Genomic DNA, 16848 nt, shown 5'->3' with positions numbered 1-16848 from the left:
CTCACGGCTTGAAATTTCGACCCGCCGCCATTTCCGGCCGTCACTAAATTCCCGCGACGATACTGTCACGGAAAATACGCCACGCGCAGTCGTACCGTCTCGTTACGAACTCATACAATCAAACCCTCGTACACCAAACACACACGAATAGCAGCCCCCCCGGCGGCGAACGCGCTCTTTAATGAGAATTGGTGCCGATGTGCACGAACTCGGTCCCTTCCCGGAGGGCCAGAGGGTGAAACCAGCTGCCACCCTTAATAGGGAGGCGGAAGATATCGCTGTATTAACTCGAGGCGATGAAAAGCTCGTGCCTCGTGGCGGCAAGTAGGCCAATCGACGTGTTTTATTTTTTGCGAGAGAAAAGAGAGGGCGCACAAAACCAATGAAATTAACAAGCCACACACACACACACACATATTTCTCTTTTAGCTATTTTATTTCATTCAAATGAAAAAAAATGGCAAAACCCAGTAAAACGATCACAAAATGATCTCGCGAGTTCAAACAGCTGACCAACGTAGCTTTTTCATAATTTTGATAGAAATTTAAATTAATCTGATTAGAACGCAATGGCCGAATAACAAAGATTTGATGAAATAATAAAAAAAAAAGTAATACGCAGAAATAAAAAGAAATTTTCTCGTGAAAAAAAAAAACTACGTTCAGATTAATCGAAAACTTTATAGCTATTCTTTCTTCGAAAGTAAGGAAGATAATATGAGTAAAATAAACTCTGAATTCGTTCGATTTACCCAATTTCAAGTACGCTATACTAATATCGATAAATTGAAACTCTTCAAAAACATAAAAAAAACAACATTACGAATTATTGCAAAAAGCTTAATAATAAATTTTCGAGAAAAAAAAACTAATTTATCAAATAAATTGCCTGTTTTATTTGCTTCGTTTTGTCACGTTTATCGCGATAATTAATTACGCGATAAAATATTACACAGATAACTCATTAGCGTCATTATTCGAGTGAATTTTACACACATTTAATCGTCATGAAAATCAAATTACCTACGTATTGCGGCAAATTCAATTTCAAAGCCCGCAATAATAAGTATACGGAGTACAAACGAACAAATGACCCCTCCCACACTGATCCTATTAACACGTTTACACAGTTATTAATTAATCATCGTTGGATGTGGACAATTAGCGAATTTCAATGCAATAAATACAAAGTTTACATATCACATCTCTCTTTCTCTCTTTTTTCCTTTCTCTCTCTCTCTCTCTCTGATGAACTTAATTGTACCACAGCAGCTTTTAGCCGCTTTTACCCGATGTGCAAATTTACGATCCGCCGACCGACCGACCGACCGACCGTCTCGTCGTAATTGCATTGGGTGGCAAAAACATAAGGGACATATGTGACTTTATGAATGAGATGTCTCAGGAGCTTGGGATACGCACGTCACGCGGCTAAAAACTTTCGGTCTCGCGACACGTGTTTCACATATAAGTACAAATCCAGTGTTTTTACTTGTGCAAAGCTTGATTTGAGCAGCCAGAAGAAAGATGTGCAATTTTATGCCACTCCTGTCTATTATTAGCCATCACGCAAACGTGTATATACTATTCAAAATGTATGTAAGACTCTCTCGCTTGAGTTTCTTCTCACAATAAAATACTAAACGCAATAAAGAAATGTAAATATTTTAAGTTAAAAATTGCAGAACTATTGTAACAAAAAAAAATATATATATATAGATAAAATCAATGGAACGTGATACAAAGTTTTCATATTATGCTTCCAACTAACAAAGCAACGTTCTCTCATATGCCGCGTGGTTCTAACAAGTTATTTGAATTCGAATGTACGAGGAAAAGTGTGTTACCAGAATATCCCAGTATATTCGAGACGGCTCGCCATTTAGAATAGCTTTATTTCGGCGTTAACACGTGCCGTTACTTTGATCAACATGCGTAGCAATCTCGCGCCTGGCTTTACATGACACACAGGGTGTCGTATTAAGCAGCGAGCGCGTTCAAAGCGTATAAGCGCAACTCGCGGCTAGCCTCATAAACCCTGGATATTAAATTATTTCTCGCGCTTGACCACATGCCACTGACGTGTATTGCCGCGAGAACGTGCAAATCCAACTTGTACAACGCACGATGGTTAGTCGCGCGCTTCTGTGCGAACGAGGCTCGCGCTCCCAACCACGTGAGAACATTGCTGACGTTCGAGAGATCAATTGCGCCATGTATACGGAACACCGTATATACCCCGTACATACACGTACAGTTCGCGAGAGCCCCGCAGGCATCGAATTCGATTTTCGTCGACTCGAAACAAACGAAATTGCAGGTCTGAACACGCGTGTGGATTTCATCTACCGCCGTATTTCGACGCTTTCTATATGTATGCGCGTATATCGCCAAAAGGTATATTTAATACATACAGTGTTGAGAGAGGATATAAAATAAAAAAAAAAAAAAATTAAAACTGGAAAAATTTTCCCGAAATGTTTGCTCTCTCGTAACTCTGAGAAATATACGAAAATATATGGCAATATTTTTGCAATTCACTAGAATTAATTGTTCCGTGTAAACAAATTTGAATTTCTGGTTTTTCGCGTATACAGTTCAATAAAATTAAAATTGTTAGTATAAAATGTATAATATTCCATCACAATTCACTGTGTGACCATAAAAAAAAAATCAAAACTTTGTGACACAATTTCTCTTTTCCATCTCTACTTTAAAAAATAATTTCTTTTTTTTTTTGTACTAGACGTAAACATTTTTCATCGAATTAACTTATATCACTATAAATATTGAAAGAAAAACCTACTAAAAAAACTAAAATATTATTTTAATAAGAAAACGCTTAAAAGAATCAGCCTTAAAATAAAATAAAATAAAGCGCTTTGCTTTCTCTATCAAGTAGTTTTGCCCCGTACTTGATTCCTGCCGACTAATAAAGTCGGCACGATAGGCGTCCATTAAGACGTTATTACGGCTTTCCATAAATCATGGGTCTTCCCCGTCAAATCCCTGAATAAAGGCATACAAATGAGAATGCAAATAAGTGTTCGGGTGCGTCGCCCTTCTTGCTATCTTCATAATTCAAAAAGACACGAGTCCTTAAGACGCAGCCGGCATCCTTTGTGTGACGACACATCCCTACCCGCACACGAAGATTTTGCCTTTTCTTTCGCGTTCACACCGCGGCGTCGTCAAACCATGCGCGCTAGAATCCGCAAAGCGAGTCGATTGTTTCTCTTTATGGGTCTACGTTAATTTAGCGGCTAAAAGTTGCCAGTATTTCCGTCACACCTGACCCAAAATCATTTATTCATCCAACCATCAATTTTCCGAATTAACCCTACCTATGAAAGTAAAAAAAAAAAAAAAAAAAAAACTAAAGTCTACATTACGTAAACTACTCTTATGTAAACAAGGTCAATTCCCGTTGTGTTTCGCGAGAAATAAAACCATAATTTTCTACTTTTTGTTTCACGTTACAATATTCATTCTCCCGCGCGTTACAAAACTTTCTCCCTCCCGAGAAACTACGGTATAAGCTTCAAATTATCATATTTCGAAGCTCGAGCTATTATGTGTGAGATCATATTATATTTTACTCTCGCGGAGTTTCTGTGAAGTTTTTTAACCAGAAATTGCATTTTAAACCAATTGCCCCCGCTCGACAAACCGGGCAGTAATTTCGTACGGCGAAAATTCTTTCTCTAAATCTACAAACGATCCGAAAAGAGCAAACAAATTTTTGTTCTGCGTTTGGACTTAATTATATCGTACCTGAGACTTTTACCTGTCGGCGAGTATTGTGTTGAAAAGTTAAAAGCGGATTCTTACGAAGGCCGACATCAAAGACCGCCTAAGACGACAACGCGACGATCCTTCCAAAGACGACCGCCTCGTGGCGAGGACGAAGGAGGAAAACCATGAAAGCGCACGACCCGACTCGTTTAATAATGTCGTCTCGTAACACCGCATAATTTTTATCCCAGTCACACGAAAACGAATATAATTAGACGGAATAATATCCGCGTTTACAGGTGAATAGCGAACGAGTTGAATGAGTCACGGTTTGCAATATTGTCACCCGAAGTCTTACTCACTGCTGTTATCATCTTTTTTTTAAACTACTGATAAGCGCCGACGGAAACAACAGAACAATGACGCACACACTTCGAAGACGCTTCAAAACACGTGACTCCATGATGTTCGAGGACGCGTAGATGTGTCGAGACCAGAGCTCAGAGCGATTTGTCGTCTTGAAGAAGGTAAAACAGAGACGGCAGAAGTTCGAAAGTGCGACATTTACGACAGTCCGGGGACTATCTGTGCGAATTTGACCGATCGTAAAACTGCCTTATGCATTTTCATCGCGAACATAAACGCGAATTTAAGAGAGCGAATTTCTTCCGGCCGTCTCTTTGTTTTCGCGCGTTTGTTTCGAGTAAAAACCCCCGGTACTTTTGTTTTCGGAACGTAAAATGGCGGGAATCGATATGCGTTTCGCGTCGTGACTTATTCGGCTGGTTCGGCAGTTTCGACAGGAAAAATAGGCGTTCTCGAACGAGAAGGGAGAAACAACGCAGTGGATATATCCTGCGAAGGATACGAAGACGAACGGGAAGAGTGTATAAATGGATGTACAAACGATCCGCCGAAATTACCTACGGGTTACCTTTTCCATCTCTCTTTCCGCTTCTATTTTGCTCCGCGCTTTTCCACGAAGACCGAATTTCGCGGTGCGGGTTATTCATTACACTATTTCGAAAGGTCCTAAAGTAGCGGTCTTCCCTTTATACGACGAAATAATCAGAAGTCGTTATAGCAATTATGTGGAATTTATGACGACAAATGGAAGCACACACAAGTGTTCGTAAAAAAGTCAAGAGAAATAAAGGAGAAACATATATATATATATATATATATGTGTGTCCTATATATATATATAGGACGGTGTTTCAAATTATGTGGGTAATCATGCCTTTTATTTTTGTGATTTATCTTTTCTCCCGGCAATTTCAACTGAAATTTGTTCTCTGACAGCGCAAGAAATTTTTATCTCAGTGTGTCTAATTAAGCACGATCAATATTTTACAGAAGAAATGTCACTCTAACCGATTCTTGCTATTGTTCCGTCTAAGAGTTTCAAGATTACGCGCTCGTTAAGCTTCATACGTCTTTCGCGTCCCTCTAAGTAGCGTTCTAAATACACAAGCAGCCATTTTAGCCTATCACCGTCTTCGTCGGACGGTCTTCTCAAGACATCGTCGTCGTAAAAGCCTTCCTGCACCGGAAATGAAAGCGCCGCGCGATTCTTCTTTCTCTCCCTCTCGACCTTCTCGAAACATCACACGCTTCACACAATTATTTCCCCCGATATTTTTTACCTCTCGTTTGTGTGCGTGTACTCGTGTACGTGTGCATTTTATTATTTCGTCCGATATTTTTTTTTTTTTTTTTCGCGTCCCTCCGGTATATCAGCGATTTTATTGACGAGGCAAGCGCGCGCGAAGTCGTTCCAATAAAACTGGTGTGAAATATCGATTACACAATGGCGTTATTATCACCCGGTCAGAGACTCGGTCAAGCGGGGGTTCTGTATCGACAGAAACGAGGTCGAGAAAAGAGAACATGTAAAATTCTATGTCGCGGTATATATATATGAGGCGAGTGTGTATTTTAAAAACACACACGCTAATAGTTTTCGATACAAGATGCACGTAACGCTCAGAAATTATCGCAAAAGAAAACTTTTAAAATAAAAATTTTTATAGTCTCAACGCGATCGCGTCACAAAAGAATCGCAGACTTGCTCTCGAGCCCACACACGCCTGGACGCCGTAAAATCATATGCATGTAGATTGTGTGTACGCACACTGGACATCGGATACAGGAAAGAGTGAGAAAAGATCGACGGACACAAAAGCAGGACGGAAAAACCGTGGATGGATATTGATTCGCCGCGGCGGCGTCCGCAGGAGTAAAGAGAGTGATCAGTCGTGAAAGTCGATGAACCGTGGCGAGCCGTGTGCGCGGGCGGTGCCTAACAACGTAACGCTTTTTACGGCCGGAACTTTCATAACTCGCGTCGCGTTACGGTCGGAAAATGCTCGGGGAAACGTTACGCCTATGCGGTGTATCACGTAAAGTCGAACGAACAAACTCTCGCGGAGGGAAAAGTTTTGATCTTTCCGTCAACTCTCGATCCGCGATTTCAATTGCATCGCTTCCATTTGTTCTCGTCATAAATTCAAGTTTACTTCTTACTTTAGCTTCTGCCACAACTTCAAAAATATGTGAAAAAGTTTTTCTTTTTATATATTTTGGAACACACAATTGTTAATGTTTTCGAAGCGATATAGAATTCAAAATCACATGACAATAAATTTACGCGAATATATAAATAAAAAGAAAATAAATAAATAAATAAATATTTGCGCGATCCATTTGTCTTATGATAAAAGTTACGACGCCTGTCTCGCAGCATTTTCGTCGCACTATGAGTATTTTACGACGTCCTATGAAAAAGGCTTCGTATCAATCGCACGTCGCTCGTTTCGTTTTTATTTATATCATTCTTACACACACTCGATCTCTTCAGCATTGAAAAATCGCCACCGTATATCATTTTCTTGAGAATCGATAATAAAATAAAAATAGGATACAATCGTTCCGAGTATTGACAGGTTTCGCCGCGACGCGCATCGATAAATCGCGCGGCGCGGCTCACGAAACTATCAAGAAGCTCGAAGCGGGAAGAAAAAGCGGAAGTGGATCGAAGAGAAGCACGGGAATTTCTCAAGAAAATTGCAGCGAACGCTCGACAATGGCGACGCGAAGAGAAGAGAAGAACGATATTCGGGGAAAAAGGTCAGCGATTTACGGGCATCCATCGACGTCGAGAGTTAAAGCGGTCAGACGGAGAGGTATCCTGCCGCGCGCGCGCGCGGCATTCTGGCGGAAGGTCTCTTCTTGTACTGTGTGTGGCTATGCGGAATTCAAGTCCCCGATGACCCTCCCCGCTTGCCTACGTCAACCTATTCTTCTTCCCGGTCCTTATTTTGACAACGGTGGTGAAATTCATCGCGGTCGTTCGCCAGGAAGTATCAGGAGGCCCTTTTCCTCCCTCTCTCCCTTTTCCTCGTCCTTAATCTCGTTCCTGCAAAATGCGTCTCCATTTCCGCGGGATGAATGGAGATTCTTGGCCGGAGTAGAATAAGTGGAAGGGCACGCGATAAAACAATTCCCTGGACGGCCCACGACTCGATTTATCGAACTGTTATGGTGCGCGCGAGGAAAATCCGACAGCGATAAAATGATCGCCGACGAGAGTATATTTTATGAAGAGAACGTTCGCGAGATATCGGACGTTGGATATCGGTCGGATGTGTTTTGATTATCAATTTACGAGAAGCCGAGTAAATTGATCGCGGATTGTTACAGGTGTTAAATAAAACAATCCTTCAATGTTCCGTGAATTTTTGCAGCAAAATATTATACGTTTTCGAATTGTCGTTTTTTTTTTTTTCTAAATTAGATTTGCGATGTCTTAAAAAACAATTTGCAAATTATATTATATATTTCAGATAAAAATAATGCTTTTTTTTTTTAACAATGTTATATAATAGCCAAAACACTGCACGTTGATGAACGCACTACATGATTTCGTCAAGCTTTCCAGAGGCTATTAATTCTCGAGGGACTCTATTGCTTATAATTACGCTTCGCCGAGAGGCATTATATCCGCAGCGTAACACCCGCTTTTTCTACCCTTTTTCGGACGAGTTCGTCGGACCTTAACAAAGGATAATGTCAGCCTGGGCGATCGCTCCTGAGCATTAGCAATTTTACCCTGGGCTCTCTACACATCATTTATTTACGCCGTATATTAAATCCTTTCGAAATAATTATTTTCACGGTTTTAACTTCACACGTGACTATTTGCCTCTCTGACTAATTACTTCGCGATGAATCACGATAAAGTTTCGTCGAGTTAAGGCAATTTGCGCGTATAATAAGATATATATTTGTCGCCGTGCTCCGCCGCAAATAAATCGCAAATTGTATAAAATACTACCAACTGATTTAATAACCGTTTGCAATTAACTGAAAACTGATTGCAGATTGCAAATTGACTTTATCAAATTATTAAATTTCATTTAATTATATGTAAAAGCAACGTAATTTGCAGAAAGTGCCGTTTTGTTTGCCGACATTCCTTAACGTTCAAAGAATTAATAGCACGTTCGATTAATATGAACGTGTACGAATCATAAAATATAGGTGGCGCGTATAAACTCAAACGGATCGATCATGCTGATGGCCTACTTTAATAATCGCCACGCTTGCTCGCGAGACACGCAAAGTCGTAATTCAACATCCCACCGCACACCTTGTACAATCAGGAACAAATTCGTGTTCGAGCAATTATTTAAGATTTGAAAAGATTTGAAAAGATCTTTAGAGTCGGAATATAATTCCCCCTTTCAGAATCACTCTGAAATTAATTAATTTTTAAAAAAACCAAATCATCGAGATCCTTGACATTTCATATCAAGTAATTTGTAAAAAAAGTAAATATTGCTCACTTTAAAAAAGAAACTCTTTTAAATTGAAACTTTTGCCAAAAAAAAAAAAAAACCAATCTTTATACCGGTTGTAAAATATGCAGAGATATTTTATAAGCGAGATTATATTGGTGTTTTGCCAATAATCCTCTCGCTCAAAAATGCTCAATCACTTGAAGAAGATTGAGAAACGAGAGGAAATGCAATGTAGGTTGTCTAAAAATTTTGGCAACGGTCATCATGCATTCCCCGAGCTTGGCAATTAATCAAGCTTGCAGACCAAACGGCCTAATGAAGTACGAGCATAATCGAACTGCCAGATTGCTAGACCTCTGCCCATTTGAAGACGGTTGAAGGAAAAAAAAAAATCATTCAATCTTTGTGATGCTTGTTAGCTGACGTGACTTGCAAATCGTAGAAAAAAACTCTTAATCGAAATTGTTTGTGTTTATAAAAAAAAAGAATTTTTATGATCAATTTCGAAAAGGAAGAAAAATCTGTTTCTATATTAACAAAACTCTTCGACAACTGTTGCCACACTAAATTTGTTCGAACGTTTTTGCTCGGACGCGTTCGCATTTGCGACAAAATTAATCGATCGCGATATGCTCGCGCAATCACGTTATATCGAACGATTCCTGCCTGTCATTTCAAGCTGATGCGAGCGAATCGGTCGATTCTTTCGTTCATGATGCGGCGGCACTTGTTCTCCCAGAGGACCCGTCAAGGAGCATGTCAACCCACCGGGATACGTCGATCGATAAGCGATTGCGTATGCATCCGCGCACGCACGCCTCGTTCATCACGTTCTGACAGATATAGGTTCGCGCTTATTAATTTCTGTTATTGCCGCACGCGAACGTGAAAGCTTATCGCCAATCCGCGCTTGTATATGCACGCGATAAAAAATTCACAATAGCGGAGTAATCAATGATCAGAGATTTTCCCCAGTGGCTGTTGACACGTTGAGTCGGATTTTCTCGATTTGCAAGAATCTTTTTATTCAGATTTCAATTGAATAAAAACTTTTTTTAATACGGGGTATTTTTATGTAAATACAAAATCTTCTCCAATCATTGTGCGCGCGTTTACAAAATAACGACACCATAGAAATTTTTAAATTAAAATATATTTGCCAAGAGTAATTTCCCTTATTAAATTAGAACGTTCTTTTGCCGCAATTTTCTCCCTCGCGAGCTTGTATTACAAGACTGTAATACGAGTCAGTCTCACGAGCTTATAGTTTTATAACTGAACGCCTCAAGAGAGACTCCTCGAGCGGCTTTCCACGAGAAGGCGCAGCGAAGTATAACTTCGGACGAGGATTGACTAGGAGAATAGTGAGAGACTTACCCGACGAAGAAGAAAATGGCCGCAGCGTTAGGTCAAAGATCCCTGAAACAAAGAAAACAAAATTAGAGAAGTTTTCAGGGCGCGCGTGGTGCTACCAGAGAAAAAGAGAGAGAGAGTTCGCAATACCATAATATTCCTACTCAGGTGGTTCTTAATCCTTAAATACGCAAGTTTCTTCGCCAGTGATTTAAACGCTTCAAAGTTAGCAAGTTTTACAACGTGCGAAAAAGCTTTAGAAAAAGAAAGAGAGAGAACGAAATATATATCTTTTTGCTGGTTAAAAGATAAATTATCTTTAGATGTTTCTCTCCCTCCCTTATTCTTTCTCTTGAAGATATAATTGAAGAGCTGGCTTTCTCTCTCTCATTTACAACGATCTAGAAATAAGCTTTTCATAGAAGTGAGCTTATGTTGAAAGAGATATAAAATCACATCAACTTGAAACAGATTCGTGTGTAAATAATAGAATGGGTATTAATTCTCAAACGTTTCGCGCAAGCGTTTGAAATTATACCGCATATATTAGACGCATCCCATGCATATACGTATACGCATACATATCTCTTAATGCTTTCCTTTGGTGACACTCGCATTAATTAAGTTCGCTCGCTGTTGCGACTGATGTCATTGCTGTACATAGTAGTCGGCAGCAAGAGCGACAGAAAAGCCGCGCCGCCGTCAGTTCATACGCGACGTATTCTAACGTCTGCGGAAACGCGTTTCGCCGACTTCGCGCGAACTCTCGATGAACTTTCGTTGACTTTGATGTACAGTCATTCCCACGCGTGGCGCAACTGTTAGGTATAATGAATCCCTAACGAATCCGGTCAATTAGAAATGCAGATTTATCTCAAAGAAAATTTATTCGCGGCAGTTCGGTCTGAATTAAAGAGAATTTAGTATGATCTAAATTGATACTTCTGAGGAGTATCAATTAATTTAATGCCATTGATAATACTTCTCTCTGTGAGAATATAATACAATTAACTCTAATCTTGTAAACCCCGGGCACATTAATGTTAGAGCGATTCTTGAAAATTAGACAGTCTTATTAATTAATGGAAAAATTTCTAACAAAAAAAATCTATCGTATCTAAAACAATGTTTACATGATTAAAGTTAATATACTTTTGAGAGATATTAATTTAATTCATACTATTCGATTTACATTTTTTGCAAAATCGAAATATTTTTGTATTATTCCGAGTTATTGTTTGTATTCAATTTATTTATTTATTTTTTTTTTAGCATTATTCATCGAAACGCGATTTTCGATATTCGCGCTTCGCGAAACATTGCTTCGGTTTAGTTACACGTTGAAACAGCGTAAAATTCGGAAGCTGACGATATTCCGCGAAAACTTCGAGAACGATCCGCACACGTTTCCCAAGCAGTTTTCAAACGGCTATCGAAAAGTCTAAACTCTAAACGGTTTCCGACAAAACTTTTCGACAAAATTCCTCTTTAATAGCCCGTCGGAAAAAAAAATCTCATTTGCGCCAAAGACCTTTGCTTCGAAAAGCTCATGTTCTGCGAGCAGAAATCCCAAAAGGTTTTACTCAGCTTTTAGTAGAACTATTTCCTCTCTGTTCAACATGAGTGTACCATCTATGAAAAGCTTATTTTCCGCGTCCGAGGCAAATAAATATGATATAATTAAACGTACGTGTACAAAAATATTCTCTCTTTCCCAATTAAATAAATACCCAATTGATATTAAAAAAAAAAAAAAAAATTAAAAGATACAGTACAAGATGTACAATACTCATTTTGTATTCAACAAAGAGAGAAAGAGTTCAATTTTAAATAAACCTACTGCGAATAAATTTACATACATGAGACATTAAAAGTACGTAATAATACCGATAACACACTTTATGATAATGAGAAACCATTTTCCATAATAAAAAGCTTTTTCTGCTCTCTCAGATAAATGCAAATATATATCACACGTTGCATCCGCAAGGAAATGGTCCACCGGCTCGTTATGAAGATGTAAATGTCCATTGGTTCGAGTAGTCGCGTAAGTTATTTCACGCAAATTACGAAATCGAAGAGTATCTCGCGATATGACAGACGGTAACGACGTCATTCGACGATGCAATTCTGGTCATTAAAGTAGGTACGTATCAACGCGATGCAACGTCGAACGAGCTGCGCGATAAAGCTATGCGGTGCAGTAAAAGCGAACGCATTAAAAGCCGGCAAAAAGCGCAGACTCGTCATGCGTGAGTACTACACGCTCCCGAGCGCGTCGTAACATAAATACCCCGACCGGCCACGTGGCCGTTGGGTGGTCGGGGCATCTCCGCGAGGGCGTATTCCGTGTTTTCTCGCTCGTCTTTCCGCGGCGATAACGATTAGAAATTAACGGCGTCGAAAACGCAACGCCGTAAACTCCGCAAATAGTTCGGTCTATGCGATTTCTATTTTCGTAACGTCGTTAAGTTCAGATTGCTTTTCCGCGCAGATTGTATAAGTACTACTACTGTATCGTAAACCACTCGTCGGTTATTTCGATATATTAACGCCTCATCGTATTAAAAAAAATTAAAATTATATAGCTTTTAACTTAGTTTTATTATTATTGTTTTAATAATAAACTCTCTTGCTATATCTAAATTTGAAGTAACCATTTTTTTTGAAAAAACAACAAAACTAAAGAAAATATTTGTAGTATTACGTAACATATTACGTAAACTATTGTATTTTTCAAATTTCTCTAAAAAAAATGGATTAATACCAATAACTTATGTATGTTAACATTCTCAAATGCGTAATATCAAAATTTTCTCTAATCAACTGGCGAATGCATCTCAAAGAACTACTCTCAATATTTACTTTGAAGGTGTTCTCTTTAACAACTAGAACTTATACATATAATCGAATGTGCGGTTGATCTTTCGAAGAACGCGCCGCCGCCGTGAAGTTGGCAATTTCGAAACGGTCGTTAACTGACGCACCGATCGTTTAATCGCTTTCAGAACATTTTGCAAGGAGGCGCGCGATAAAATTTTAATGTTACGCGCACACGATATTAACTCCCGCTGCTATAAAAATAGATGAAAGAATCTCGATAAAATTACTTTCTTCTGTCTATTATTCGCTTCTTATCGGAACGACACTCTGATCGCGATACGCTTGCAATACATAAATAATATAATCAAACTGCGAGTGCGTAGTATATGCACAAGTATAGTATAGTGAAGTGCGATTGGACTTCATATATTGATAAAGTTCAGAATTTTATAACATTCTTTATGCTCTTCTCGTAGGTCTCATCTACGTCCACATTTCCGTCGGCGAATCTCATATTCTTCTCTCTCATAACCGTCGACGTATTTTATATACACGTATGTATACATCTAGCATTGTATCGTATGAGTCTTCCTTCCTTAAAATATCGAAGAAATCTCGTAAATAGTCGTGGAAGATGCATTTTTCAGAATAAAGAATTATCTTTGTGAAAGATGTGTTCTCAAATTTTCAAACACACCAAATCATTATCAATAATAAATATTTTATGCAATCTTATATCTTTTTCTTTTACGAACCAGGCTTACGAATTCTTCTAAAATAAATATTTGTTTTCACTAGCAATAATAAGATACATATATATATATATATATATATATGTAAACATTTTATAATTATACTAAATAAGTAATTGAAATAAAAAACATTCTCACAATTTAAACCTTAAAGATGTATAAATAGATAAAGATATATAATTCATATATAATTCATTGTTTAATTTTTTGGTTGAGGATTTGTGCCATTTTAAGAGACATACGTGTATTTAATTTAAAAAATTACAATGTAGTTTATAGCGAGAGAGAGAAAGTATAAAAACTTTTGCTAGAAAAAAAATCGGTTTTGAATTTCTCAGATGAAATATTCCAGATACGAGCAGTACATCCCACATTCATAGTAACAGAATTTAGAATTTTATAAGATTCTTCATGCTTTCCGTTGCATTTCGATACATCCGCACGAAGAACGCTTCCCGTCGACGAATCTCATATTTTTCGATCGCCGACATAGCAATATTCCGTCTACACACACACACACATATATATGCGTATATATACACATGCACGGCAATGCGACCCGACTTTTTCCACCGAAAGAACCTTGCAGATAGTTGCATCCTCTCTAGATATCGAGTTCGAGTTTCTCTCACCGCGGAGAGAGAGAATCTTCTCGGAGATTCTACCGCGTTTCTCTACGGCGAGTAGTACTTTTCGCACTTCAATAATCACATAAAAGTTGCGCACTGCAACGGACGTGCAAAAAAAAAAAAAAAAAGAAGACGAGGGACAGCTTCCCCCCACCTCTAATCGAGTCTGCCGAAGAACTTGTCGTATTATCGACACGTGACATCGCCGAAATCTCTTCTATCCCTTGCAATATGTTCTCCTAAAAAAAAAAACAAAAAATAAAATGCGTGTTGTGATAAAAGAAAGAAAATTTTCCCATCTAAATTTCGTGTTCGCCAATTTAACTTCGTTCGATCAGCGGAATACTGATACGAGTTTGCAGATCACGACACGCGAACGACTCTCTCGCGGAGTCTCTTAACTAGTACCGCTGTTTCCCCAAAAGTCTTTTTTTCTGTCAAATGCAGACTTTTTATCTCCCTCTTACATGCGGCGGTGTAGAGCATATTTCACAGATATATATTACATAAATGACGTCACGTAGATACACGCGCGACACGTTTTTTTTTTTTTTTTTTATCAGTAATCTCCCTCGATCGCAAAGAAGGATTTCGAACGATCGAGATATCGCGGTCGGTTTCGCTAACCTTCCGCAGTTATCCCGCAGTCCGATAACGCAGCTAATGTGTGCGAAACGATACGCATTACCCGCGTTATCGGATAGCCTCGAGGTATCTCGGAAGTCACGCAGTTTCGTGAAGCTGAAGATAGCAACCGAAGCAACCGAACACTAAGATTACGATCATATTTCCATGTAAAGACATAAACACTACCAACAGTGATTATCGAAATATTCCAAGAATTTTTTAAATAATATCTAAGTTCGAAATCCGACTATTGAAATATCGAGGAAATTCCACATAATCGAACTTTTGCTTAAGAAAAGACTTGTCGGAGAATTTGTGATCGATAGAAACTTAATTTTGCGATGTATACGCAACACACGCACACACACACACACACAATGGTGACGTCTTCGTAAATTCGGGAATATTTTACAGACACGTATTCTCTGGTGCTCGATCTTTCAGTATTTCGTAACATCACTCCGTCATTTCCTATCTCAAGCTTACAAAGCTTTATCTACCAGAAGAAAACCAAATGCGTCTCGATTCCGCGACAACAGTAATCGATCTATCAATGTCTCGCGTCTCGCCGCAGGGTCTCGACTTCTCATTGCTCGAGCTCTGAACATGTAATAGCTATTCTCCATTTCTCACCCAAACATTTTGTATATAAATTATTCTTTTCAGGGAAAACTATATTTTTAACAATATTAACTAAGATTTAAAATGAAAATTATATTTTTTACTTATTTTTTGTATTTTTGTTTCCACATTTAATTTCGTCGTCGGCTCTAATGCCGAGCCGCTTTGCGAATTTTGTAAGTGGCGGGCGAAGAAAAGAAAACCGTAAACGAAAGGAGAAAGATTTAGGCTGGTGTAAGAGTCCACACAGGAAGACGAGGAGTTAAAAGAGAAAGGGACGCGACGAGTCGACGGCGGCGCCAGAGGTATTTATACCGTGGCGACCTTTGACGGCCGCGCCGACGTTGACGTCGACGTTTACGACAACGACAACGACAACGACAACGACGACGACAACGACGACGACGACGAAGACGACGACGACGCTCAATGAAGAGCTGTCTATCCGCAGACGCGAAAGAAGCAAGGTAGAGAGCGAGAACTTGTTCGACGCCGCAACGCGATTCTAAATGTCATCTGACCATTGACACCGTCGCAATTTGTCGATGACAAAATGCGATCGTTAAATCTTTCAATTAACGTCCAAGAAAAAAATATTAATTTAATATCTGTAAATCCTAAAATAAAATATCAAAAATATAAGACACACAAATTGATATCAATTGTTTATAAACAAAAAGTTTCCACGCTAAAAACAAGTTTGATTTTAATAAAACGCAATGTGTGATAAGTGTTACAAGAGACGAAAAAGTTGCATCGTTAACCTCCTTTAGGCCGCCGCAAAAGCCCTTTTTGAGGCTTTGTACAAACCTCGAGATTCCACATAATGTGTATGTTGTTATTAATATATACAAATTTTTGAGAAAAAAGTACACTATTTTAATGGAACAATATCGGCGGTTTAAAGATTAATTAATAATTTACAGTTGTTGTCCAGTTTTATTTCTTTCGCCAAAAGAAAAGAACTGACAACATATTCTCAGTGTGAAGAATGTGGCCGCTGTATGAAACTTTCGCAATTTCAAACTACGTTCGCAATGTTCGTAGCGCTCGACTTATCTCGTTACGACTTTATCGGGATGAGGACTCGTCCAGGAAATTGCTTACGGTTCGTCGAGGATATCGGCGATTATCGTCTGTTTGTTATTACTATTTCTGCAGCAGCTGCTTTAACTGCAAGATCAAACACGGATATTTAAAGAGAATATCTCCAATAAAAAAAACTCATTGAAAATGTCTCAAAGTTAATCACTTGTGATATCATGAATAACAATACTCTCTCAAATATTTACTAGCACAACACAGGCGCGCGCTACGCGCACGCTATTATTGCTTTTATTTTAACGTGTAGTGACAGTAAACGTAACCTGTCACCGCAATGACAGCTGGTATATGCGTCTTACAAACAATAAAATACACATGATCTACATATAAGAGATGTCAGAAATAACGCGTGAAAATCAAACTCGAAAAAGAAAAAAAAGAAAAAAAGAATAAAAAAAATAA

The 16848-nt window shown here is 38.6% G+C and overlaps 1 protein-coding gene across 6 annotated transcripts in view; it reads right to left on the bottom strand.

The window, feature by feature from the left end:
- LOC109856677 (stress-activated protein kinase JNK) overlaps window positions 1–16848 on the bottom strand; it is a 129540-nt gene that overhangs the window by 48746 nt on the left and 63946 nt on the right. For 5 of the 6 annotated variants that reach the window (XM_020432230.1, XM_020432221.1, XM_020432241.1 and 2 more), the window contains one exon: window positions 9915–9956. The gene's annotated coding sequence lies outside the window, so the exon portion shown is untranslated. Of the gene's footprint in view, window positions 1–3774; window positions 4034–9914; window positions 9957–16848 lie in introns of those variants that run through there. The other variant, XM_020432258.1, reaches the window with a different exon arrangement.

This window comes from Pseudomyrmex gracilis, unplaced genomic scaffold (assembly GCF_002006095.1).
Source record: "Pseudomyrmex gracilis isolate BER0280 unplaced genomic scaffold, ASM200609v1 scaffold_4, whole genome shotgun sequence".
In the NCBI taxonomy this organism is placed as follows: Eukaryota; Metazoa; Arthropoda; class Insecta; order Hymenoptera; family Formicidae; genus Pseudomyrmex; species Pseudomyrmex gracilis.
This window is presented reverse-complemented; position numbering and strand designations above follow the sequence as displayed.